Consider the following 26095-nt stretch of genomic DNA (forward strand, 5'->3'; position numbering starts at 1 on the left):
GGAGCGGCAGCGCTGGCGCGCCCCGGGCCCGCCTCTCCCGCGCCACCGGCGGCCCGCGGTGCGCGCACGGCGGTAGCCGGCCTCGGAGGGGCGCGGCGGCCTGCCCGCAGCGGCGGCTCGGCCTCCCGCCCTGCTCCCCGCAGCCTCCGCGGTGCTCGGCTGCCGCCAGGCCCCGACCCGAAAGCAGGAGGCCGGTTCCCTGGGTGGCAGACCGTCTGTGTGAGGGATGGGACCGCGGGCAGCTCGTGCGCTGCGGTTACTTGTGATTAAGCAGTAGCCAGAGATACGGACTGGTATAAAATGATGAGCTGTTAGCAGATAATTCACTACAGGGAAAAAAAGAAATAATCTCACCAGGCCAGAAAATTGGCCACGACTTACATTTGCGTCTTCATATAGATGCAGTGTGTCATTAATAGACCATTAACAGTTTTCTTGCCTTTAATTGAAATACAGCTTACACTGAACATTCAATAAATTGGAAAAAGCAATAAATCTTTGGAAACAAGGGGAATTGGTTTATTGTCCAACTTTCCAAATTAAAACAATTAAACCTTTGAACAAATTAAAACTGAAGTCTTTACCTGAGGTTACAACGTACTGGCTGGGGAGGAGAAAGAGTTGGCAAAAACAACCCAGCTTGGAGCAGCAAAGGGGGGAAGTACCTGAGACTTCAGTGTGATGATATTATATAAATTATGGCCTGGGCATTAGTAATTTTCACCCACACCTATCTTCTTTGTTTCCCAAAAGGTATAGCCACACATTCTGCTTCCAGCCTGGCTTTAAATGGGTTTAAATGGCTTTAAATGTTTGCTTATTTTAGTGAGGCGTGTGCCTCACCCGTTAGGCTGAGACGGATCATACTCAAGTCAAATTTAGCAGCATAAGGCAATTGGCTTATTTATTTATTTATTTTTTTTTTGCTTCCTTATGTTCTGATCAAATTTGATATGCAGCATAAATGTCCCTGGTACACATAATGTACATCATGAACACAAGCCTGGGTAGGTTTGATTGCTCTTTGGTTAGAACAAAATAAAGGAGCACATATTCCTTACTCCTGTGGTATGTAATTGACATAGGTGTACACATGAGAGAAAAAGAGATGGCACTTTTTCCACTCTTAAGAAAGGGTGATCCCATTTAAGGCATAAACTTTTATATGCAAGTGGCATTTGTTTGAAATGTGTCCTCTTCAGAATGATCCAGTTATCGTGGCTGTGCAGGGCCTAGAAGGGGAATCAGCTGGAAACCCCTTATCGTGCCCTGAGCAATGAGGAAGGTTGCATGTTCACTATCTGGCAGTCCAAGAAGGTGGAAATGTGTACCTTTGCCCAGCACAGTCCTGGATAAGGAGACTAACATGAAAACATGCAGCAGTAGTCTTTATCCAGCACCTCAGCTGGATGGAGCACTCCTGGTGTACAAGCCCAGCAGTGTGGGGGTGAAAACACCTTTCTGCTCAAATAAACTTGGTTCCGCTGTTCAGGAAAGCAGGAGTCACATAAAACTTACTATATTAGCTAAAAACCTTTATTTTTCTATGAAATGAATGAGGGCTGGTGGTGTTCAGCCCTTTCTGGACAAGAGCCTTCTTTCTTTCTTTCTTCTTCCTGAAGAAGACCAGGGATGAACTATAGCTGTTACTATTTAGCTGTTCTTGTTACTGAGCTATTAATGGCATTAACTGTTTGACTTAGCTGTAAACCAGTCTTTAGCCCCAGGAACACTGAGGTTAGTGCTACAAAGGTTAGCTATAGGAACAGAGCTGCTATGGGCCTGTCTCCTCTGGCAACATTAGCAGCTGTGCAGTGTTTTGCAAGCAAAGACTGATGATTCTGTCAACTTGCGTGGGTTTTCATACCATTTGCGAAGCCTATCTAATTTCTCTGTTCAGTGGCAACAGGATAACAAACCGTCTTTGTTCGCAGTTTTCCCAAGACACGTGCTGGCACAAAAGAGGTGCCACTGGCACGCTGCAGACCAGAAATGGCTACATTTTGGTGGCTAGGAAGTTGTTCTGCTGCACAGTGTTTGCAAAATAAGATGAGATCTTGTGTGGGCAAGAAGTGATAAATATGTGCAAATATTTAGGATTGCAATTCTGCAGGCTGGGAGCACCATTTGGGCCAGCCTTCTAAGGGCAACATCTCTTGGGAATTTCACTTCCTCTCATAATCTGTTGTCAATGTGACATGGCAGATTAGAGTTCAGCCTTGGAAACTGTGAGTTGTTTCCTTCTATTCCTATTTGACATACATTTTTGCTCAAACTTGTGAACTGCTCCCATCATTTTGGGAGGCAGTACAGATGCACGCATTTAACACTTTCTCTTTCTGAAAGCGAGTCCAGTTGTACCAAACACTGAACCGAGGAAACCCGTCATTTCTTATCCAGAAGGAATGTATGTAAATTTATCATCTTAATTGATGCCTCTCCATGAGGTTCATGTAATCAGCCCTTGTAGCTTAACGTGCTAATGAACAGGGTAAGTAGAAATCTAATATATTAAAGGAATGCAGACCAATTTGTCTGAGCCCTGCTGAGACCTGCAGTGTACGTTTTGCAAAGATTTACTCATCTCTCTCCTATCTTTCACTTAGCCGCCTTTTACTCCTCTTTCTGTTGATCCTCTGCAAGTGGAGTGATTCTCCAAAGTGCACAGAAACCTCTGTGAGGATGTGCATAGGGGTCAGGAGGATGTTTGGAGAAGGCAGTGACGGTGGTAAATCCCCTTTCCCTCTGGCACATGCACAAATCTGCATGAAACCGCACACTGCACAAGAGCTCCGTGTCCTCACATCTTGACACAGAGCAGCCACTGAAAAGTGAAAAGTGTGGGATCCAGCAGGAGCTCTGCTGGCAGTGGGATCAGGGACCAGTGCTGGGCAGGTAGGTGGCTGTCTCAGGCAGCTGAGCTCCTGTGAAGCCCCTCTGAGTCGCCTGGCTGCAGTTCGCACCCGGGTTTCTCCAGGCCTGTCAAGTCCTTACTTCCTCAGCTTTCCTGGAAATCATTACATGCACAGCTTCAATCTGTTTGCCAGTTACTGTGTATTTCCAGGGCCTGGGATCAGCTAGCTAGTGCTGTGAGGTCGAAACAGGCTGAATCCTCTTCCTCCTTAAAGGAGCCGGTGGGATAAATGCTGCCACAGATTGTTTGCATGGCATGTGCGTAGCATCTCTCTCCCCTATCTCTTGCCAGCCTCATCCATCTTCCCTGGAAGCTGGTCTGAGCAGGCACTGCAGTGTGCAGTGCCCAGGACAGCAACGGCCCTTTTCAAATGGCTCCTTAGTGCTGCCATAATAAGCCTGATAAATAAAACATGGCTTGCAGACACGGATTTACTGGAGAGGGCTAAGGGGGCTGTAGCTCCCTCATTAGTATCTCCCGGTGCAGCATGTGTGCTCCTCATTATGTGGCACAGTGGCGGTTGTCTAGTCATCCATGATGAGGCTGCAGCCACTCCAAGGATGCACCAGGGATCCCAGGGATTCTTTTTTTTTTTTTCTCCTGTGTTAATAATTGGAATTTAGAAGTAAAAAAAAAAAAAGCTTGAATATGAAGAGGATGAAGGGGAAAAGATTGCAACTGGGTCTGATTTTTTCTCCCTTGTGTCTCTGTAAGTCAGCAGCAAACGCAGAGAAATCCGTATAGCTGTGCTATTATGGAATTGGCATGAGCAGGATCGAGACCTTTGTATTCTACAAACTCCTTTTTTTTGGGGAGCTTTGTTACTGTTCATTCTAAAATCCTGCTCATAAACTTGTGGGTGAAGTATAAACTTTACCATCTCCCTCACATTTTTTGTCTTCTGTTCAAGGCAAAGGAAGCAATTTGGCTGATTTCAAGTTCCTCAAAGATAGGGACGGACTCAGGAATCTGGGTTAATCTGAGCAAGGCTTGTGGAGGTTTGATCCAGCTTTTCTTTCTGGCCATTGCTTAAATCCCTCCTACCTCCCGCATACAAGTTACAACTGCATCATCTTAGTAACCCTGTGACCAAGAGGCATGAGAGTCTCCTCTGAGACTGTAATCTCACTCTAAACAGCTCTCTGGTGGGTGCTCGTGAGTGGCGATACATCATGCAATTTTCTCCTTTAGAGGCTTGCGGTGTCATCTCCACCATGATCGCTGCCCTGCCCGGCCAGTGCTGGTGAGCCAAAGAGCAGGGCCAGCCTGGGAGCGTGTTCCTGGCACAGCTCTGCACGGCTGGGGAGTGCGTGGGGTCATGAACAGTGTTAGCAAGATCTGCCCCTTCCTCTTTGCCTCTCATCCATGCTCTGGCAGGAAAGAAACCTGTTTAGGATGGCAGGAGACTACTGGTGTAGCAAAGTAATCCTCAATAAGCTCAGGACTTTTCTGTAATGGTATTTAATATGCAGATAGTCAAACGAATGCCACCATGATGTATTTTTATGGACAAATATTATATATTAAGCCCTGATTTATACATTTGAGCGTAATACCTGGGGCTCTGAGGAGAGCCTTTAATCTCTGTCAGCGAGGCAGCACGCATGCTAAAGCGCCGAGTAAATCTGCACAGGAGCGCTGAACTGAGCGCAGCATATATCAGAGTTCTCCCGCCTGATAAAATTAAATACACGAGACCACCTTTCTGTGACATTACCGGGTTGATACGCAGGGGCTGGCACCAGGAAATACAGATCTGTACTTCCCACTCGGACCCAAACCTGCACCATTCCTGCTGCTTCTGCCGTCCCAATCCCAAAGGTGCCATCCCAAGCTCCCAGAAAACGTTCCTGGGTGAAGGAAGGTCTCTGTCCTCGGCTTTCCCCCTCTGCTTCTATCACCTTGCTCCCATGTGACTGCCTGGGTGCAGCTGAGGGGGTGCCAGTGCCCTATTTCCCGTTCACCAGCACGTGTAGTAAGGTGAGCATCGTCTCAGTATGGGGTTCTGCATTTAATAATCTCACCAGCTCAACTGTTTTTATCTGAATCTTCCTCCTGAACTGATAAATCTAAATTGCACATTTTCTAACCCGCTTTAGCTGAGGGGGAGATCTCGCAGGTATCCTCAGGTGACGCGCGGGCTCTGCCGCGCCTCTCCGGCTCCATCTACTGCACTTTTCTGGGACTGCCGCCCCTTCCCGTCCGCAGGCTGGCGGCTCCCGCAGGAGCTGCCCCTTTATCCCGCCGAGCTGGCGGAAAAACGGGAGCTCTGGTTTTGTTTGAAAGGCTCGAGCTGTCCAGGTGGTGAAACAAATACAGTACGCGTTCATGCAGTCCTATAAATTGTAGTTCATCGTTGTAAACCAGTCACTGATTTTCAATGCCTGGCTTGCTGGGTGAATTCTTCGCTTCCCGGTGCTCAGAAAGAGAAGGAGCAGAACAAAGGTGGCCACCGTCACTGAAGCTTTCCGTGCTGGCTGATGGAGCAAGAATTGGGGCCATGGCAGGACGAGGGGCTGGAGGAGAGCTCTGTGTGGGGTGGAGGGGCCCTACATGGGAGCAAATCTTCCACTTGCTGCTGGAAGATGCCAAGGGGGAAGATAGCAGCTTGGATTTCTGCCATCTGATGGGGACTCACAGGGTGGGACTAGAAGCAGCCGAATTTTCCTGTGAAAGTCCTATCTCTTCATTTTACATTCAGTATTAAAAGAGAAGCTGCTCTGAAAGAATATCCTACTTTTCGTGTCTCTGTTGTTCAGAGCTGACATGGAGGCGTTACGTGTCCTTATTATAAGCGCTCCTATTATAGTGTGGTTTTAGCTGAAGGATGCTGTATGGTTAAAGATGACTATTACAACCAAAAATAGTACCAGAGCTTCCCAAACTTATGACTATTATGAATTTGTATGATTAATATTTAGTTGCTCTACAAAAAGCACCAAAAGCTGGAAGTCAAAATCAGAATGAAGTTGTGCTAGGGACTGCATATAACTTTTTTTTAATATATCTATTCATAGTGCATATTTCTGTAGGTGATAGATTAATATAAAAATACTGCCAGTCTTTTTCAGGGTTGTAAAACACAAGGTACATCATATATTATTTTTTAATTGAAACTCAGATCAGCTGTTTGAAATGAATTTGTTTCAATGGCAAGTAACATATTTTTCCGCAGTCCTTGTGAAAACTGGAAATAAGGTGGATTTGGCAGCTTAGCCTATGAAGTTCTGGAGCAAATCTGTAAACCGAAAGACCACAGGGTTTTGTCCTGGCTTTGATGAAGTTCTGAAAAGAGCTAAATTAAATCCATGCTGTAGCCATATGTGTAATTTTGTTCTACTGGAATAGCTTATAGCTGTCAGTGAATTTCTCTGTACTCCCAGCATTGTGTAAGAGATGACACAAGAACCTGAAGATTACTCTCTCCAGTAGTAACATGCATTTGCAGCCTTAAAATTATTACAACAGCATTTTTTCATTTACATGGCTGGAGAGAATCTGTTTTTGCAGTAAATTTGTATTTCAAAGCAGATTTTTGTGTCCATCATTATCAGTGGTTTACAAGATTTCTCTTTTTTTCCCTCCCATTTGGGGATGTGGGAACAAATGAAATAAACCCATCATAAAAAATAATTTTGTCCAGGTGGAACATAAATCAGCCAAAAAAATATTATTCTACATGGCAAATAAAAAGCATATGCTGTATTATTTAAAGCACAGCCTCCATATTCACATACAAAATTAATGCTACAGTGGGAGGTAAAACTGATGGAGGCAGACAATGAAAATATTAGGAGTAAAACATCATGCCAGGAACAATTCAAGCAGAGCCACTTGCAGGGTCATGGTCGTATTCCATTTCAAATGGACATGGAAATACACTGTGGGTTATTCTTCTCCAGAGATGCACACATAATAAGCACCTGCTCCCCATGTCTACTCTTCCCTTTTAACTGTTGATTTATTGGATGTTTCTGAAAGCTGTGGCCAGGCTTGTGAGGGATATATAACGTGGTGCCTGCAGGAAGGAACGGGAGTGGGCAGCCGAGCTGCCACACTTGCCGTCCCTACTGTGGGGTGAAGGGCTGAGCAGGATTCACAACAAAAGCTGGCTGCTCCTCAGTTTCCAAGGGGAAGGACACCACTGGAAAGTAAATCATAGTCATTGTGCCTGGGTTGCACCTGGGAAAGTCGGTAAAAAATTATAAACTGTGTTCCTTGCCTCAGACTGGAGTAAATGGTGGATTGAGAGGAGAAACACACAGTTTCTTAGACACAGCAGTCTAAGGCACCAAAAGGGATCTTTGCCATCACTAGCTATTTGTCTTCTACAGCATCAAGGGAATGATATATGAGTATAAAACATAATATTGCATGTGTTTTAAGGTAATTTTCAGAAGATTATGAAACCACCCTTCTTACATGTGTGAGAAGGTACATACCACATACTCCCTACTACACTGGAGACAGTACCACCAGCAAATATTTTATTCTCATCCTGGTTCTCCCTGGGTTGGGGGAGTTTCACTCCATTCCTCCTCTGAAGTGGAGCCTCACTAAATAAGGAATGAACATAATCTTCAGATAATGTTGAAGAGAGGTCACTACAAAGAGACTTTGAATTAATATAATGTTTATCCCTGTAATTTAATTAAAAAAAAAAACAAACCAACCCACACAGTGAACCTTCTTGCTCTTTGCCCTACTATTTCACTATTCTCTTCTATTTTCTTCTCTGCAGCAAGAGTGGAGCTTTGCAGCAACGAGGTCTTGAGATATTCTAGTCTTGGCGGTCCTTGAGATATAATGGCACAGCATGCCCATTTAGAAACAAAAGAAAGAAAGAAAATTATGTTTAATTAAAAATGTGAATCAGAAAATGTAGGGCTATTGAGAATCATCCTGAACTGCACATTCTATGTACATGGCTAAAAAAAAGATGCACTGCAGCAACTGGAGTAATTCATGGTTCAGTTCCCCTATGATGGTAAGCAGTTTATTGACCTAGAACTACAAAATCATTCAAAATTACATTTGGCAATGCTGAACTTCTGACACAAATCCCCTGGTGTAAGGAAATGGAGAGGGCAGCCACACAACCTTCCACTGAGCCCTGCTGCGTCTTTAAACAGCAGCAGGAGAGGTGCACCAAGTTCAGAAAGGTAGAAGAGCCATATAGGAGCAAGGAACTCTTGCATTTTAGCCCTGGCTCCTTCAGTGGTCCTGAGCCAGTCACCTTGGGCCAGACATTCGGGTGTTAATGAGTCAGAGTGCAGGTCAGGCTTTACACAGAGCTTCCTGTGCTCATTCCTGAGCCCCTTGGACCCGACTTACACACCCAAGAGCATCAAGGTGTTTAAAAACCAAGTCCTGATGGTGTCTGCTGGGAGCTTTTGAAGTAGTATCCCTAAGGTCTGACCTTGCAAGCTCATGATGGAGCTGTTAGTCCACCCCAGTTACAGATCTACTTGTGGCACCTCTCAGTCAAGGCAAGGCCTGGCTCTTTATGTGTTGTCACCTGCAAGGAGACACAGCCTTGGCCACCAAATTTGCTTCAAGGACCTGTTGGGGCTTTCTTGTAGGAGGAGTGCATGGGCAGAAAGAAAAATCAGCAGACCTTATCACTTGCCTGGCAGGTTGGCTCCTGGCTAGGAGAGGATTTTTGACTTGGTATGAATCTCTCTCTTGGACAGGCGTGTTGCAAGGAAAATGTGTTTCCCTGCCTGACCTGCACACATGGATCATGTCTGCTCTACCATGTAACTGGAAAGGAGATTTGGGGCACAGCTCTGGCGGAAAGCACAGCCAAACTTAGAAAGCTAGCACAGCTCCCAAAATGGGGGGGTGTGAATTTACTCTCTGATGTCTTTCAGCTCTAGTAATCTCAAGTGGTCCAGTAATCTCAACTGCTATAAATAACACCACAAATGTTCTCCTGCAGAAGCTTTATCTTTTGGCTGATGCCACCCCTTTAAGTGTTAAGACATTGTTGTGCCCGGTTTTTGCTGTAGCCAAACGGGACTAGAAGGAAATCAATAGCCCCATTTTGCCTGTCACTTACTTAAGCTTGATTTGAACCCATGTTTGTAAAGCTGAAAGCTTTTGTAATCCATTGTTGTTGTGCCTCCCACAGCCAGCCCACCTCTGAGAATTTCATATTCCTACATTTTAAGAAGAAATATGATGGACAATGAAAACACGTTTGTTTAGTTTTAGTATGTTTAAATCAACACTTTTTGTTATTAAGGCTGTGCTAAAAAAAGACTGCTTTGAAAGGAGATACATCTGCTCAGAGCAAAGGCTTCCATAACTCATTCAGAATTATTGGTCATACCCACAATATTAGTGGTAAAAATTGATTATCCATTCCCACTCGCTTCACGATCCATAGCATTTTTTTCATTCATATTTTAAGTTGGTTTATACAGAGCGAAACAGTGTTATTTGAATAGCCAAGGACGAGCATGATACATCCTACTAAAAGCCCACACCAGCAGAAAGCAGGATTTTTTTCATGTTAGTCTTGTCCTGTCCTGAAGGTAGAAATAATCTAGATTTGGCAGGTATCATGACCTCTTTCCACCCTGAGGAGCAAATGCCCTTCTGTCAGTGTGTGTGCACTGCCCACTTAGGCTCATTGCTGCCCTTTTATCCCCAAGTGCAAAAAGGGTTTTCTAAGATTCCTAGCTCATTTTGGGACTGTCACCAGCAGCTCATAGAAGGCAAGGGAGAGGAGGAAGGACTGAATGTTGCAAGGATGGAAAAAAAAATTAAAGGGGGGGACACAGCTCAAAGCTTCTGCAAAACTTTCTGAAGGAAAGATGTTTTGAACATCATGTTTCAGCAACATGGGCTCAGCTGCTCCCGAGAAGGGGACCATGCATAAGACACCTCCAACAGGGTGACATCATGACCATTAGCATCCAGAGCCTTATACACTCTCGTGCAGCTGTAGGGGACAGGAGGAGCACTCCTGCCATCAATCCTGTGTTCACAGGCATTGAAAGGGCAGAGAAGTTTGGAGATCCCTTTCTGGTGGCTCTGTAAAGGTTGCAATCTCCAACTTAAGCTGATCCTTGGAGTCCAGCAGTTAGATATGGTGGGACAACAGAGGTTACCCTTAAAATGGTATAATTTGTAGTGTTGCAGTTGTGAGGATGAGTTTATTGACACGACCATAACCTTAACTCCCTGTTAAAAGAGTGGTTAAACCATGACACTCCCTTACAAAAAATAAAGAGGGACTTACTGGCCTGCCCAGAGATTTTTTTTCACTTAGACCTAAAAGATTTTGGTTATTTGATGCAAAACTGGATCCTGAAGATTCCACCTTTCCCTCTCTAACTCCTTTTACCATAAACAGGTATTATCTGCACACAAGGGAAAAGGGAGAACAGACTCCTAATAAAAATACTTCACACCTTAAGTGCATAGGTGGTAGCTTCCCTCACACAGTAAAACACCCAAAGCATAGACTGACGAGATTGAAAGGAGAGGTGGTTCCACTTGGGACTATTAAATGTAAATCTCTTTTTGTTCAATAAGGAGACGAGACAAGTTTTGCCACTCAGCTGCTGTGTAATCTCTGTTGGAGCGAGGACTGCTTGTCTTGCACGGGATCCCGAGTTCCTGAGGGCGACTGCAGCGCAAACCACTAATGCCAGCAAAAGCAATAAGAAAACCAGCCACGTCTGCATCCTTACAGTCCCCTCACCTACGGTGTTGATGAGCTGCATCCCATCTCTAGGGCGCGATCTCTGCGGTTCGCCGTGGTTTGAAGGAGGGAGGCAGGGCATGCGGAAGGGCAGGGCAGGGATGCGCAGCCCCTCCTCCGCGAGGTGCCCATGGGGACCGGACCCGCGGCCCCCGCTGCCGGGGCCGGGGCTGGGGGAGGCGGGAGGCGCAGCCCGGGCTGCGCTGCCAAACCTGGCGCTGCTTTGCCATCTAGTGCCGCGCGTCCGGATTGCAAGAGCCCGTGGCCAGCATCGCACGGAAACTCAGCTTTATCGCCCAGCTGGAATTACAGGAACTTCAGTTTGGGTTGTTTTTGGGGTTTTTTTGACATTAATTCTCATCAATATTTCATGTGCCGCAATGGCTGCACAACCGCATCTCGAAGAAGTGGTGGGTGTTTCGTGCGGTCGATAGCAGTGGGAAGGGAATACATCACTGGTGGCCACACGAGCTGCCTGGGGCTCGCTGGGAAACCCTTCCCTCATTGATTTGCAGCCACCTAAGAGTGGATATTTGGTGTCATTCCTGGTTTAGGGTTGAAACTGTAAAGGAACCAAAGGAACCAAAGCCGCCACAGCACTGCTGCCGCCACTCAACTTGTTTGGCAAATGAGGCTTCTTTGAGTTGTGAGGGACATGATTTACAAGAGAAGGCTTGGGAGCAGAGATGGGTGAATCCCTTTCAGTGACATTGACAATGGATCCCATCAGTTTTGTAGACCCTCCCTCTCACCTGAAAATTTTCCATGAGTAGGTCACCATTTTCTCACATTAACTTACTCTTCTAAATTATCGGGTCAAAAACTTCAGTGAACATAGGCCATCCCTAAAGGATGTGCAGGCAGTTTATTGGGGGGCCCTGGAGTCACAGGAATTATAGCTGGTTGACTGAAAGCATGGGAACACTGTACTAAGCCTTTTGGTCCAGACACACGGGGCTTACTCATGTGTATGGATTTCTGATTTACTCTCTGAAATAATTCCCCCCTGTTCATTTAGAGAGTGCTGTGTCCACAAACTTCCAGGCTTTGACATTTTTAAGACTATAACTAGATATGAAAAAATGCCTGAGATGCAAATCCAACCTAATTTCCCATAAAGTACAAATTAATATTTGCTGAACCTTTTCGTTTTAGGTTTAATTCCAACAAATTCTAGTCACCTCTGAAATAGAGAGGGCGTAGGTAAGTGAGTCTGGCTGCCTCACAATCAGTTCCCAGCATGTAGAACTAAAAGGTCTCATGCTTCATGAACTGAAGTTAACGGGGACAGGTTTGGACTTTGAATACCGTTTCCTTAAAGAAGAAAAAACCAATCTTTTTGTTGGCAACCAGTTTCCAGAGGAGCCTTAGAAATTATTTCTGGTTTTGTTATGTAAAACTTCCTTCAGCAGTTGGATTCAACAGGCATCTTTACAGGCCCAAGAACTTGTCATAGGGAGGAGCTGGCATTGCTTGGGTAAAGGAAAAGCGCATAAACTGTGTGCCAAGCACCTTAAAAAGTAGATGATGACGAGGCAAAGCAAAAGGAGACTGAGTTAAGCTGGAGAGTGAGACAGTCAGAAAGAGTGAAGATAACAATAATAAACTAATGAGCTGTTTTCCAAGTGCCTCTCCCACTGCGCAGGAAAACAGGGCAGCAGATGTGCCACCACAAAGAATACCTGGCAGCTTTCGGGTAAAGCCGTGCCACACCCTGTAGGCTTGGTGAGCTATGAATAATACCAAAGTTTCATTTCACATGCTAGCACAGGCTATATTGTCATCTACAATTCAAATCTTTACTTATGAGGTTTTCTGGTTTGCTATCAAGAGAGAATAACAAAGAAGTGCTTGAAGACAAGATCCAGCCAGACCTGGTTTTCTACAGATTCATGGCTTAAGGCTGAGCACCTAAGAGGAACTTGTACTGTGTAATAGCAGTTATGCCTACACCGTGCCCTTTCCCTCAGCTGGAAATATTAATAAGGTCTTTTCCATCCACCTTTCTGCTTTCATGCAACCCACAGGAAATGTTTGTCTTGGGCATCTTTGGCCCTCTGTCACATTTGGTTAAACTGGGTGGTAAGTTTAAAAACTGTTGAGGTTACCTGGACTCAAAATCAACAAATAGCTTGAATTAGTCTTTTTTCCTTAGCAAACTCAAGTTATACAACGCAGAGTTGGAGGGATAAACACTTCAGCCTTCAAAAAGAGATTGTATTGCAGCAGAAAGGATGACTTAGAAAAGGATGACCTTCTCTAACCCTGGCAAGCATTTCCATCATTATCAGCAATAATGACTAATAAAGTAATAAAAATAACAACTGAGCTTTTATGTAATAGCTTACATCTCGAAGTGGTTTTCAACTTCTTTTCTCCACTTTCAGAGTAATTCTCTCAAAATTCATTACATTTTTTGCAGTGTTGCTATAGCCCAGTCCCTTCTTGGATAGGATGAAGACAATCACATGGATTGCAACACACTGCACGTCAGTGGAGGGGGAGGAAATTTTAGACAAAGACATTCAGATAGATTCCTGCTCGGTCATAAAATGTCAGGGTTTCTTTCATATTAAAGCAAGGAAGACAGGACTTAAACAGTACATGTCTTATTCCCTGTTTTTTTTGGCTAGACTGGGCAAACTGTGAGCATCATTTTAGGTGAGACACCCCAAAGCCAATCTCCTGTCAATACAAGGAGCTGAATTTGGATCAGAGTTGTGCTGTGAGTATAGAAGCACAGCGATGTTGATTTTATGAGATGTGCAGTGATGTGCGATCGCACAGATCCTAAAACATCCAGAGCACACACCAGATAATGCCTCAGATCCAAACTAGTAAATGCCTCTCTTCTGAGGACTTGAATGCCAAAGATGTGTTCAAAGGCAGAGAACAGGCCATTGAAAAGCCTTTGAAAGGATTGCTGCTGAGCTGTGGTTCAGTTTAACTTTTGGGGCAGGATATTTGCTTGTATTCTTACAAAAATGTGAGCTGTGGAGTCTCTGCATGTATTAGGATATGCATACAAAGAGACAGAGAGGAAAAATTACTGAATACTTTACACTTTACAGATTCTAAAATTGATGGTAGTTACATGTTGAGGGGAGGCTGAACTCACCTGCCATCAGCACAAAGACAATGATTCTGCCATTTAGAAAACATGCAGAAAGGGTACTGTAACACTTATTAATTATTTTCTCTTTCCAGTATTTCATTAAGGTGTTATTATTATTGTAATTATTGTTGTTACTTTTATCCCCGTGAGTGTGCACAGTGAATGACTAAATAATTTGGACAGGCAAAGCTTGATTGGGAAAGAAAGGGTTTCTAAGTACTTCATTCCCCCCCATCTTTTTCTCTCCAGAAAGGAGAATAAAATCCCATGGTTTTTGTGCAGAACTTGGTGCAGGAGACAGGCAGCAAATAATTAAGCATTCTTTTCTGACAGCTCATCTTAGGCCTTCCCTGTGTGCCAGTGAGGGTAGAAGGGGGCTGCACGCAGCCAGTGCTTGGTCACTGACCCAAATTGTGCCAGAGGGTCGATGCCAAGCAAGGCCAAAGCCTGGAAGATGGGCATAAACAGCAAAGGGTAGTGGGATTGTAGAAGGGTCAACACCTTGACCTTTAGAGGGAGAAAGGAGTGCCACACCTTTAGCTTTCCTTGGGTTCATATGAAAGCAAGTTAGTGGCATAAGGCATGTCCATCTGCCTGAGTGAGACACAAGGACAGCCGGGAGATGCTGGAGCGACCTCAAGTACAGCCTGCAGCAGCTGCTGGTGTTGCACCAGCTGTGATGGTCTGGGCATGGAGCTGATGGATCAGTGGGATGGGATCCTGAGTAACCAGCCCTCCATCCAAATGCTTCCCTCTGATAGAGGAATCTTGGATGGCTCCTTAAAAGCTCCTTAGAGCTACAGAAGCTCAGTTTCAGGTTTTTTTGGATGAAATAATGGATGTGGCTGGAGGTGGCATTGAGATAGAAGGATAAAACTGCACTGAGGCTTCCTTCTGTATCTTGTTGATGCAATCAGCACAGGTAGCTAAATGGAGGTGCAACACTTCAGAGAGACAAAGACAGATAAGGAAAGGACTGAAGCACCTTTCAGAAGGGCTGAGCCACTTTTCCATGTCAGTAACGCTGTGTCAGGAATGCGCTTTCATTATTTTCCCCCAAAATGACAATATGTGAAGTTGTATGAAGCATGTTTGGTAGGAAACACCAACTGTGTGTAAAGCTACTTCTGGAAGTTCTATAAATGATCTTTTCAAGCAACTTACAGACATGTGAGGTCAGTTTCCATCGAGTTTTAATGGGATTTGTGCATCTGTTATTTCAGTCTTGAACAAAATTCTAAAACTGTTGGTTTCCACAGGAGCATTGCTTAACTGCCTTCTTTGTACTGCAGTAAAAAACATCAAAGTCCTTTAAATAGAAATCAATACAATGGACAAAATGACCATTTGAAAATTGTAGGCTACTATAGTAATTTAAAGAAAACATTCTTAATCTTGCTAAACCCTATTCAAATAAATCCAACAACTAGTTTAAGAGACATATAATGATCTAATGTACTCAGCCAGATCTGTGTCTCCTTAAATAACTCAAGGGGACAAAACAAAACAAAATTCCAGCCAATAGCCAGATGGGGATATGGCACAACTTAGTAAATTAAAGTAAGATGGGAGACAGATGGAGGCCTTTTCAGAAGTCAGATTTTGGTAGTTGGAAAGGACAGTGATACTCCGGCTGTGACAAAATCCCAGCAGATTGGACTTAAAAAAAGCTGTGGGTAACGTGTGGTCACAGCCTGACATTAAAAGTCTGTAAACTGTTTGTGTAACTCCACAGATCTCCTATGCCTCCAATACGAATTATTTCTTAGGAGCATTGCTGGGGTATTTGGGCACGAGCTGTGCGGAACACTTGGGATGCCACGAGGAGCCGCATCAGGAGGGATTTCACAGCCCTGATCTGAGCCCCTCAGTCAGCTGCCTCGAGGTGAAGAGCCCCCACTTGACTTCCTTTCAGGGCAGACACAGAGGTCCTTCTCCCTGTCCACCCCGGAACTTCCAGGCTATTTTCTCTCCGTTTCAGTGTCAGCGAGCAGAGTCACTGCTAAGTGCTTTCCCACACTCCCTCTTCCACTCCTTCCTTTTCAGCATCGTGGGAAATACTGTGCCCACACTTTTCATGCATATTCCCTAAATGACTGAATGTTCGTGAGGGGGGATCAGTTACACCGTCCTGTACTTTGAGGGTTTGTTGCTGTTACAGTATTTCCTCTGCATTTCTTTCCCCTCTCTCCCCTTTTTGCTGGGCGTACAGCACATTAGGCCTTATTGTGCTCACATGGGAAGCTTCTGCTTTCTCCAAATCATTAGTATCTCATCAAGCTGAACATGCTGACAATTACCAGGTGGAATGCTGGCTGCTCTTTTGAATGGACATGATTTTTCATCCAGACTTCCAACCTGCTAACAAAGGCACTCATGGGTGCCTTCCAGGGTGCTACTCCCTGTCTTTTTCTGTAATGTAGTGGTTTAGGTGCAATTTATACTAGGATGCCACAGAGTGAGGGGATGGCCATCAAAAGAATGTACACTGACCTACATGGCCTGGCACATCTGTCCAAACTGGTTCCCAGCCTTGCTGTAAAGCTCACTACAGGCTACAGATACTCAAGCCTCTATTTCTCGGGTAACACACCACCTCTCCTCTCTTTAGTTCTCCCTGTGGACATCTTGTTCTCTTTCCATTTTTTTCAGATTAGCAGCTTTCCAAAGGCAGAGACATTTGATCATCCTCTCAGCTTCACCAAGCATGTTAAGTCTGTGCTGCACATCAACAGATGTCACATTGTTTGATGGATTATAGTTTGAGTGAAAATATGGCCATCCTAATGAAATAGACACTTGTGAAGGTGGGAACTACAGACCATGGAACATTTTGTAGTCATTGAAACAGCTTGGCAAAGTCCTATTATTTATTTACATCCACATTTTGCCCTGTAGCATGAGCCCGATTGCAGTGGTAGGAGGGTGAAGGAGGAGGAATACTGATGATGCTTGTAAATGCTTCAGGTCCTTGCTCTCAGAATCATGCAATGGGTAAGTTTGGAAGGGACCATGTCCACTGCTCTAGCTGTGATAATTACTCTGTATCTGAGCAATGCACTTTCTTTAGCAAGTGGTTTGAGTTGCATGGCTGGGTGTGAACACACTGACCTACTTCAACCTCCTTTGCAATTTTTAAATTTCCCTGTTTACCCCTTTCATTGTCAGCTTGTTCACTGTTGCTTATAATCAGCCGGCTTTACTACCTTTGTGGTTGGCTCCTCCAGACATAATTAAATTGTCTGCGATTGACATCTGGCTCTGCTGAGGTTTGGGTTGCGTCTTCTTGGCTGCCTCAATGTCTTCCTTGATTTGGGATTCTGATCACTGCCTGCCCAGGCATGGCACATCATCAATGGGCGCTTTCATTCCTGAAGACTCCCTTGTGCCGACAATAATGCAGTGAAGTGTTTCTGGCTCTCAGAGCACTCCGGAAGGTTATTTCAAGACAGCCTCAGCTGTTGTGCCTGTTGTGCATGCTGGAGCCTCCAGCAGGACTTCATCGAGCTATAGGAATTTCTAAGGGTCCCTGTCCTTTTGCAGGAGGGCTGTGAGCTCTCCAAGGCTGGTGTCTTCACCTTCACACCCAGCCAGAGGTCTCATTTACAGTGTCCCTTGGTCCATCAGTGGCTGATAAAATCCTGACAAAAAACTGATTGATGGAAGAATTGAGTTTCTTCCTGCTGTTTGTGATCTTGCCAAAGGGTCAAAACAAGACCTGGTACCTCTCCTGTGCCCCTTCTTGTTGTAGTGCTAGGTTTAGTTTAGCAAGCTGCAGCTTTCCCTGAGAGCTCAGCGGAGCTGCTTAGGGCAGTGTGACCATTTTTGCCCTCCTGTAGTCCATTCCGGACAGCTCTGCGGTTTTGCTCCAGTAGCTACCAGCTTTACACCACAGTGACAGCAAAGGAGGCGAGAAGGGTCTCTCCATAAGGGTTTAAGAGGATCTTTAATCACATCTTGTCCCAGCGATCCCCAGAGGCAGAGAGACCTCATGATCCGGGCACAGGGGGGTTTTGTCAGGGGCTCAGGGGCGGTCCCTGGGCGGAGTTGGGGTACAGGAACCAATAGGGAGAGCCCGAGGGAGTGGCCAGGGCTAGGGGCAGGGGAACATGGTGGGGGGAGCAATGTGAAAAGCATTTAATAAATGAATCAGTGGGAAATACAACACCACTCATTGTCTCCTCTGCGGTTCCTTCTGGTTTAATCCAAACTGACAGCTGAGCCCCAGGCAGCTCACTCACTCCCCCACCAGTGGGATGGGGGAGAGAATCAGACGAGTAAAAGTTAGAAAATGCATGGATTTAGATACAGAGAGTTTAATAGCAAAAGCCTTGTGTGCCAGCAAAGCAAACCAAGGTATTCATGCACCACTTCCCAAGGTTGGGCAGGTGTTCAGCCGTCCCCAGGACAGCAGGGCTCCATCATGTGTAAAATGGTGACTTGGGGAGACAAACAACTTCACTCCAAACATTCCCCCTTCCTTCTTTCCCCAGCTCTGTATGCTGATCGTGATGCCATATGGTATAAGATATCCCTCTGGTCACTTGAGGTCAGCTGTCCCTGCTGTGTCTCCTCCCAGTGTCACTTGCACCTGCAGCCCCCTTGCCAGCATGTCAGTAGGAGAAGCAGAAAAGGCCTTGATGCTGTGCAAATGCTGCTCAGCAATGACAAAAACACCTCTGTATTATCAACACTGTTTTCAGCAAATCCAAAACACAGCCCCATACCAGCTACTGTGAAGAAATTTAACTCTACCCCAGCCCAAACCAGCACACTATTACAGAGCTTTCTCTTATTTTGTATGTTACAAGCTGTGCTATTGACACTCTTTGTCTGCAATGCTTCTTTTGATCCCTTAATTTCAGGTTTGTGAAACATTGCAGGTGGTGACAAGAACAGGGCTCATCTTTTCCATGACATACCCTTGTGTTTCTGGTGAACAGCCCTGTGAATTTCTATGGATGGAGTTGGCCCCTTGCTTCTGGGAAGGATTTTTGCTTTCTATTGTCGTAGCTTTGGGTGATGTGCACCCTGTTGGTCTCGGGCCTAACAGCTCAGGTACATGCAATCTCACGACCTACAGCTTTTCTTTGTCAAGTTCATTGGCTTTAGTTGATTAAATGACAGGTACCCAATCTACAGGTGTCACTCACTGGAAAGTTTGGCGTGGCAAGTTTTAATCTTCTTACTAAATTTCCTGAATGTTGTGGTCCCGTGCTTGCTTGCCTGGCCGTGGTTAGCTATGACTGTCGCTAGGTGTTTTCACAAGTGAGAGCCTTAAAATTTGACAGATTGTCTTCTCACTGCACTTGGAGTTGCTCTTATCTTCCCTGTTAAGACCCTTCACATTTAACCTTCACCTCCCAGTTTTTCCCGCTTTGAACTTTTTGTGATTCTTCCTGGTTGGAAGCTCTTTAAAGTATTCATCCAATCTGTCTTGTTATCACTCCTTGCAGGAAAGGATTCCCCCTTTCCCCTGGATTTTTTGTGCACTTTTTCTCTGTCTGCTTTACTCTGGCATTTCCAGCCACATGCTTTTTGAGGCTTTCTGGACACCACGTTACAGATGTGTTTATTCATTTCTGCTTTGCCCAGTGTGATCTCTGCACCCACGCAGAGGCTGCCATGTATCTTTATTTTCTATAGCCCAACAGGAGACATTCTGCACGCCTGTAGGATGCTAAATGAAGATGTGTCAAGAGCTGATCAGTTTGAAGTTATGGGCTTTCTTTAATATGCCAGGCTAACAAGGCTAATTATTTCTTTTAAATCTGTTTTAAATATGTAGGATTTTTTTTAATCTCTGACTTCTTATGCAGAACATTGATCTTTGGTAGATCGTTTATGTAAAATGTATAATTTCTGAAGGAATGTTTTTCCCTTCTTACCCTCACTCTCAGCTCTCAACTCCCACCACTAAAACCAACAAAAAGTGACACCAACTGTGCTCTTTCCCGTTTTCCTACCAAGAGGCAGGCCTTTATCTGATTTATTTTTCATGGCATGCTTCCATGTTCCCTATATTTAATCTTTTAAGCTTGGTGGCTGATCTGTAGTAAGATTTCTAAAGTAAACAAAGTAAACTCATACAGCACACAGCCCTCCAACCCCACTGTGCTCTAGTCTGGGTGTATTTTGGAGCTGCTTCCCAGCTCCGTGTCCAAAGCACTGCCAAAGTCAGCTGGAAACTCGGTGCCACACAGTGACCCTCTAGGAAATACAGGGGCTCAGAATTGCTGCTGGGCTTAACACTTCCCTGGAGATAACCTAGGGATCTTCTGCTCTGGGCAGAGACTGAGCCTTGCCCTACAGGGGCTCTTCCAACTTGCACTAAATGAGACGTCCTTTATCTGTGCCAAGGTGGGCAATTGTATTATTAAGTTTTAATATTCGTTGCTCTGATCTCATGCACGAGGGCAATCTATTAATTGCACCTTTTCTTGATTAGAAAGTCTTCTCCCAGGCACCTGAGCTGAATGAAAGTTCAGGCCCTGCTACGCTACAAGAGCCCTGAGCAAGCCCTGGTTACATGGTCTCCTGCCTGGGAGAGGCTGGAGCTGTTCTGGGCTTCAGGCGCTGGTGAACAAACTTGTTTAACAGAAGAATATCTAAATCCTCAACTTTGTACCTGATAATGAGAAATCTTCTTTTTAAACCTTGTGGGTTTGGCGCAGAAATCTTAGTATCAAGTTCCCCTGATGATCAGCGTGTCTAATTGTGCATTTCAGCAGTACCTCATTTACACCTGGACTCATTAGTAAGAGCTGGTTTACAGAACAGCCACTGCTGGAGAGACAGGGGTCCTCTCTTCCTTCATTCATCTCCCTGGACTCTGACTAAAAGCACTCCTGAGATGAAGGGAGTGGATCCACAAATAATTGATATCCAGCATAACTTGTTTTCCCCTGGTGGAGCTGCCAGATCAATCAGCAGAAACCAAACTGGGACCAGTTTCAGGCGACTGCCCTTTGTTTGCCATCGATTTCCGAGCTGCCTCTGTGAAAGGTCAATGAGGGCTGCCAGGTTCCAGGTGCTGCCGGGGATGCCACCGCGCATCCATCCCCTGGATTGAGCTGCCACCGTCTCACAAAGCTGCGAGAACAACTTTGATTCACACAGAAGGTGAAATGGCAAGTATGACTGTGAAGCTTGAAAGGGAAGCACCAGAAAGCAGAATACAGGCTCCTGCTTGTCATTTAGCAGAGACAAACACGAGTGCCACCAAAACAATGGCATTATCTGATTAGCAAGCACCTGCAACCCGACAGGAGTGGGTCTGCAAAGGCAGGGAATCTGTCAGCTGTCGTTGCAACACCACTGTGAGTGCCACAATACATTAAGTGGGAGTGAGGAGAGGTGGTGTAACAGGTGTCGTTGCAATAGTGCTGAAAGGGACACTGTCAGAGCTTGCAGAGCTGAAATGCGACCTCTCGATCTCCTGCGTGGGTGTGCAGGAGGTGCAATGTTATATTGCACTGAGGGCTCTGCCTCGTGGCTCCACCGTGACATCCAAGGATGCAACAACCCTGAGCTTGTGAAACTCAGCACTGACCTTGTTTATGGTCCAGAATAAGCAGAGAACTGTTTTGACTGGGAATACTTCAAACAAAGTGTCTGGTACAGCTGTGCTTGGGACCACTGTGGTGACCTATCAAATCTCTGCTGCCCTAGAAAGCTGTGTCTCAGAGATAAGCTTTAAAAGCACCCAGACACTTTTAACTTGTCCTTTCCTTGCCACATTCTCTTCCTTCCCATAAGGCAAAAAATGTATTCAATTTCAATCAGAGTATAAGTTATACAGGTATATTATACAATGATGATAATGATGATGATGATAAATGGCATAATAGCTGTCTTTTGCACACATACACAGATGTGAGTGCCACCACATGCTTACATTATAGAAAATACTCAGTATATGAAGTTCACCTAAGCATGGTTTATCTGATTGTATTTTTACTCTGAAGGGTAATTGGTAAAATTAATGAACATTGATAAATTGGAACGTGTGTCCAGGGTTTTCCATGGGATCTTCTGCTCAATAACCTGCATAAAATGAAGAAGATATGGTTGACATGAAGGGCTGGTGTATCATGCCCATCTTCCACTTTCAAGATGGTACAGGCCAGTTCATTAGTCTGCCACTAATACATTCAGTTTATTATTTAAATCAATCAGCCATGGGTAGCTGAGCTGTCTTGAGGCCATGCCTTAGCTGCAGAGATGTGCACCCTCACTAGTACCTTCCCCAGGTGGCACAGACACACACCTTTCTCAAGGAATCAAAACGTTGAAAACATTCATTGGCGGAGAAATTACAAAAAGCTTGGTCTTGGGATGCAGTCTTGAAAACGGCAATGTCAGTACCAACATGGGACTGGGAGGGACTTCTAGAACTGGGACCCTGGCAGCTGGGCCTCTGGGATGTGTCCTCCACAGCCTGACTCAGGTTTAGACAGGTGGATTGGACTGACTGCAGCATGGCAGAAAAGCCAGGCCAGTCCCTATTTGCACCCCTGGCATTTTGGTGGATGTGCCGCAGAAGGGACGAATTTTCAGTGTCTCTTTTGTGCTGGGACCCCATAACACCACCAGGTGAAACTGTGCTCACCACCAGCCAAGGAAGGGATCAAAACTCGTGTAAGAGGGGGATATGAGCCCTCCCTGGCCATTTATCAGCTGCTCCCTGGCATGCTGGTGCCACAGTGAGCATCACAGGCTGGAGCAAAGTGTGGGTATTGCACCTGCACCTGCTGCCCTTTGGAGGGATACAGCCCCATCACAAGATAAATGAGGCTCTAGGGGTGGAAAGGCCTCCTGTTGCACCTCCTAAATATACCCTTCTTCAGGCAGCAGGAGTCATGGAATTATAGAACCACAGAGTCACAGAATGGTTTGGGTTGGAAGGGACATCTAGTTCAATCCCCCTGCAATGAGCAGGAACATCTTCAACTAGGTGAGGTTGCTCAGAGCCCCACTCCATGTAATGCCTTGTTGCAATCCATGTCTTAAAAGCAGCCTTTTTTTTCCCCCAGAGAGATGACAGAGTTTGCTGTGAGTTTTTGGGCACCTGTGCACTCAGCATGGCTTATTTGACCACCAGCAGAGGACTAGCATGGCCTTGAAAAATGTATCCTACTTATAAAAAAAGAGAGTCCAATTATTCTTAAATACCAGACACTGATAGGTAAGAGAGAATGAGGGAGCCTGAGGAACCGTCACAGCCATAGATTTTCCAGTTTGGAAGTAAGTCAATGACAAACACAACAGCTCATTTGTCACCCAGGTAAAATTTACCTCCTGACTGTTGTAACTGTGCAGAGTGTCCAGCATTTGAAACCCTCCTGGGATAGTGTAATGGTTTTACCCAGCTGGCAATTAAGTACCAAACAACCACTCACTCACTCCCCACCCACCCCAGGGGGATGGAGAGGAGAATCAGGGAAAAGAAAAGTAAAATTTAACTGTGGGTGAAGATGGATTAATAATCAAAACAAAGTAAAATATAACAACAACAACAAAAATGATACTACTATTAGTAATAATTGTAAATAAAAGAGAAGGCAGAGACAGAAATCCCAAGAAAAACAAGGCGTACACAATACAAAGTCCTTGACTTAGTGTAAGCACTACTTAGGAGAAACTAAAAACACCAGTGTGTTATCCATATTATTTTCATCCTAAATCTGGAGCACAGACTTGTGCCAGCTACTGTTAGGAAAATTAACTCTACTTCAGCTGAAGCCAGGACAGACAGGCAGCTGTGTGCAACCTTCAATGCAGGATAAAATGCAAATAAAAGAGCAAGTCTGTCCATGTCCTTCTTCTGTCAGCCTTTGCTCTTGACCTGCTGCTGTTCCCAGCTGTCCTTCCAAAGCCCAGCAAAGCCATCCAGAAAGGGAACCAGGAGGAAAAGGAGGTGCTGGATGTGTGACCCCAGGACCGTGGCAGCATCCTTTGCAGGACAGTGATTCCCTTGCAGGCTGCCAGGGATTGAGAACCCTGGCCCAGTGCAGCCTGCAGGTAACAGCCATCCAAGCTTTACATTTGCTGTGGGATAGGCTCCTTAAGTGCTGTATTAATGGGAGTTTTGTGGGGCAGGTCATTTATAGGGAGGGTTAATGAGCATCTCCCACTTCAGTAAGTGCACCTGTGTACCAGGTCACAGCTCCCACTGACGCAAAACACACTCACCCTGTAACTCCCCCTGGTTTTGAGCTTGTAGCTGCCTTTATGTCTCAGAGTCTGACCTGTCCTGGCTGCAGATACAAGCAGTTGGTATTTCTTGGCACTGTTGCTGTCATGGCATTAAATGATAATTCCCTTTTACAAGCTTCAACTATTCCTGCAAAAATTTCCCTTCCTGGTCTTGCAGGAAAGTGAGTGAGGGAAAATATGGAGTCCAGTGCTGTATGAATCCATAGGAGACCTAGCCCTTGCCTTCCTTAGTTCTCTAGTAAGATCAATCCACATCTTCATTTATTTTGTTTGTTGAAAAAAGGAAAAAACAACCAAAAAAGAGGTAACTCTCTAAAAAGCGAAAACTGCACATACAGACACATTAATTTAAAATGTCATTATATTACCAAAAAAGGTAATCCTTGATCTCAGATATTTTAAATGTAGCAATTAAGTGATTCCTAGTTTATGTTTCAAAGCTAATTACGGCTTATTGAAATTCTGGAAACTTCTGCATTGGAAAAAATTCGTTTTTCCCCCTTGTAAAACTTTCCCTAGAGGTCTGCCAAGCCTTCCAGCAATAACAGAGAATAAAACTCTAGTGAATGTTAAACTGAGGGACTTTTTTTTCCTCTTTATACTAAAATCATGACACAGCATGGAAATCAGCCTCCCCAGGGAGCCCCATGCTCTGTGGGAGCATTCCCTTAATCCCCGCGACTCTGCAGCCTAGGCAGCTTTTCCTTTGAGCCAGGAGCTGAACATTCCCACTTCCCATGCCATGAAGAGCTGGTGAGACAGGCACTGAGGGCTGATGTTGGGATTGCAGCCCTGCTAAGGGGTCCTCAGAGGATGGTTATGGTTCCACATGAAAAAAAATATTTTCCTGCATGTACTTTATTTTTGAAGTGATTACATCAGAACAAATGTGTGCTCAAAGAAGTTCACAGCTGTGAAGTTAGGCACCCATAATCTATGAAATGCCAAAATCGAGATTGCCTAAAGCAAGGCTAATGCAGCTCTGTGCTCATTGCACTGATCCCAACAGCCTCCACGCTGCCTAATAACCTTCTTTTTTTTTCATGGAATATTCCGAGCTGGAAGGGACCCGCAAGGATCGTCGAGTCTTCTGCCCTTGTTTGTTCCTACCCTTACACCTGCAGCTTTAGCTCCTTGGCAGGACTGAATTCCCTTGACATATCCAGGGACACAGTGCTCTGATCCCGCCCCATGGCCTGTGGGCAGCCCCCCGCTGCAGGCTGAGCAATCATCACAATTCCTGCTCACCCGAGGGGTTCCTCTCTCTGCACGCAGCCTGGAGCAGCAGCCGAGACGTGGCCACCACGGAGGCATTTGGCAAAGCTGCCTATTAAAGCCTGGGTTGGCTCCAGAGCCGGCTGCCACCCCTGACTCCAGTGTCACACATTGTCCCAGGGGCTGCGGCACCATCTCCTAGCAGTCCTCATCTGCACTGTGGGGTGGACTGTCCCCGCTTCCCAGGAGAGCACAGGGATAACTGCAAAGGAGGAGAGGCTGGAGTGAGAATGGGCTCCCCAGAAAACGTGTGAAATAGCAGGGGGAAGAGTGGGCAAGGAAGATCTTTCCAGCAGCGTGCAAATGTGCTGTTGGCCTCTTTAATTAGACCTCCCCTTACCGACTGTCTTTCCACAGGGTAAAGCCCTAGGGACCAAGCTCCCCAGCATCATCCTGGACCACTTCTTCCTGATTTGACAGCCCAGCTTGGAGGGGAGGATCCAGCTGTTCACCTGAATCCTCAGGTTTGTAAATGTAACAGGGATGCCTTTGTAGGCTGGCTGCAGGAAGCAGTGGCAGCTGGGGTTCCCACCAGACCCGGGCTGAGCAAGGGCTGCAGGAGGGTCAGAGGGGAGCAGCAAGGATGTTCCCAGGGCAGGGGAAGGGAAATTGTTGGTTCATCTGTTTAGTCTGTGAGGGCTTTCCTCCGAGAGAGAGCCCTGCCGGTGCTGTGCTCACCACCCTGAGCAGAACCAGGTGGCTGTGATGGGCTGTCAGAGCAGGAGAGCACTGAATTGAGAATTCAATGTGATTTTTGCATCTGCACTAACACACTCCTCACTAGAAAATGCCAACAATCAAACAGGAGCGTAGGGGAAGGGGCGCTGTAGCCTGGTGCTCATTCCCTGTAGTGCCAAAG

General features: G+C 45.5%; 1 long non-coding RNA gene across 1 annotated transcript in view; it reads left to right on the top strand.

Annotated features, from left to right (window-relative positions):
• Positions 1-26095, top strand: part of LOC121667948 — a 32727-nt gene that overhangs the window by 966 nt on the left and 5666 nt on the right. The window contains exon 2 of the long non-coding RNA XR_006017205.1: positions 25594-25700. This is a non-coding gene — a long non-coding RNA (uncharacterized LOC121667948). The remainder of the gene's footprint in view (positions 1-25593; positions 25701-26095) is intronic.

Source organism: Corvus kubaryi, unplaced genomic scaffold, assembly GCF_017639235.1.
Source record: "Corvus kubaryi isolate FWS band 111438036 unplaced genomic scaffold, C.kubaryi_AGA036_p1.0 133, whole genome shotgun sequence".
In the NCBI taxonomy this organism is placed as follows: Eukaryota; Metazoa; Chordata; class Aves; order Passeriformes; family Corvidae; genus Corvus; species Corvus kubaryi.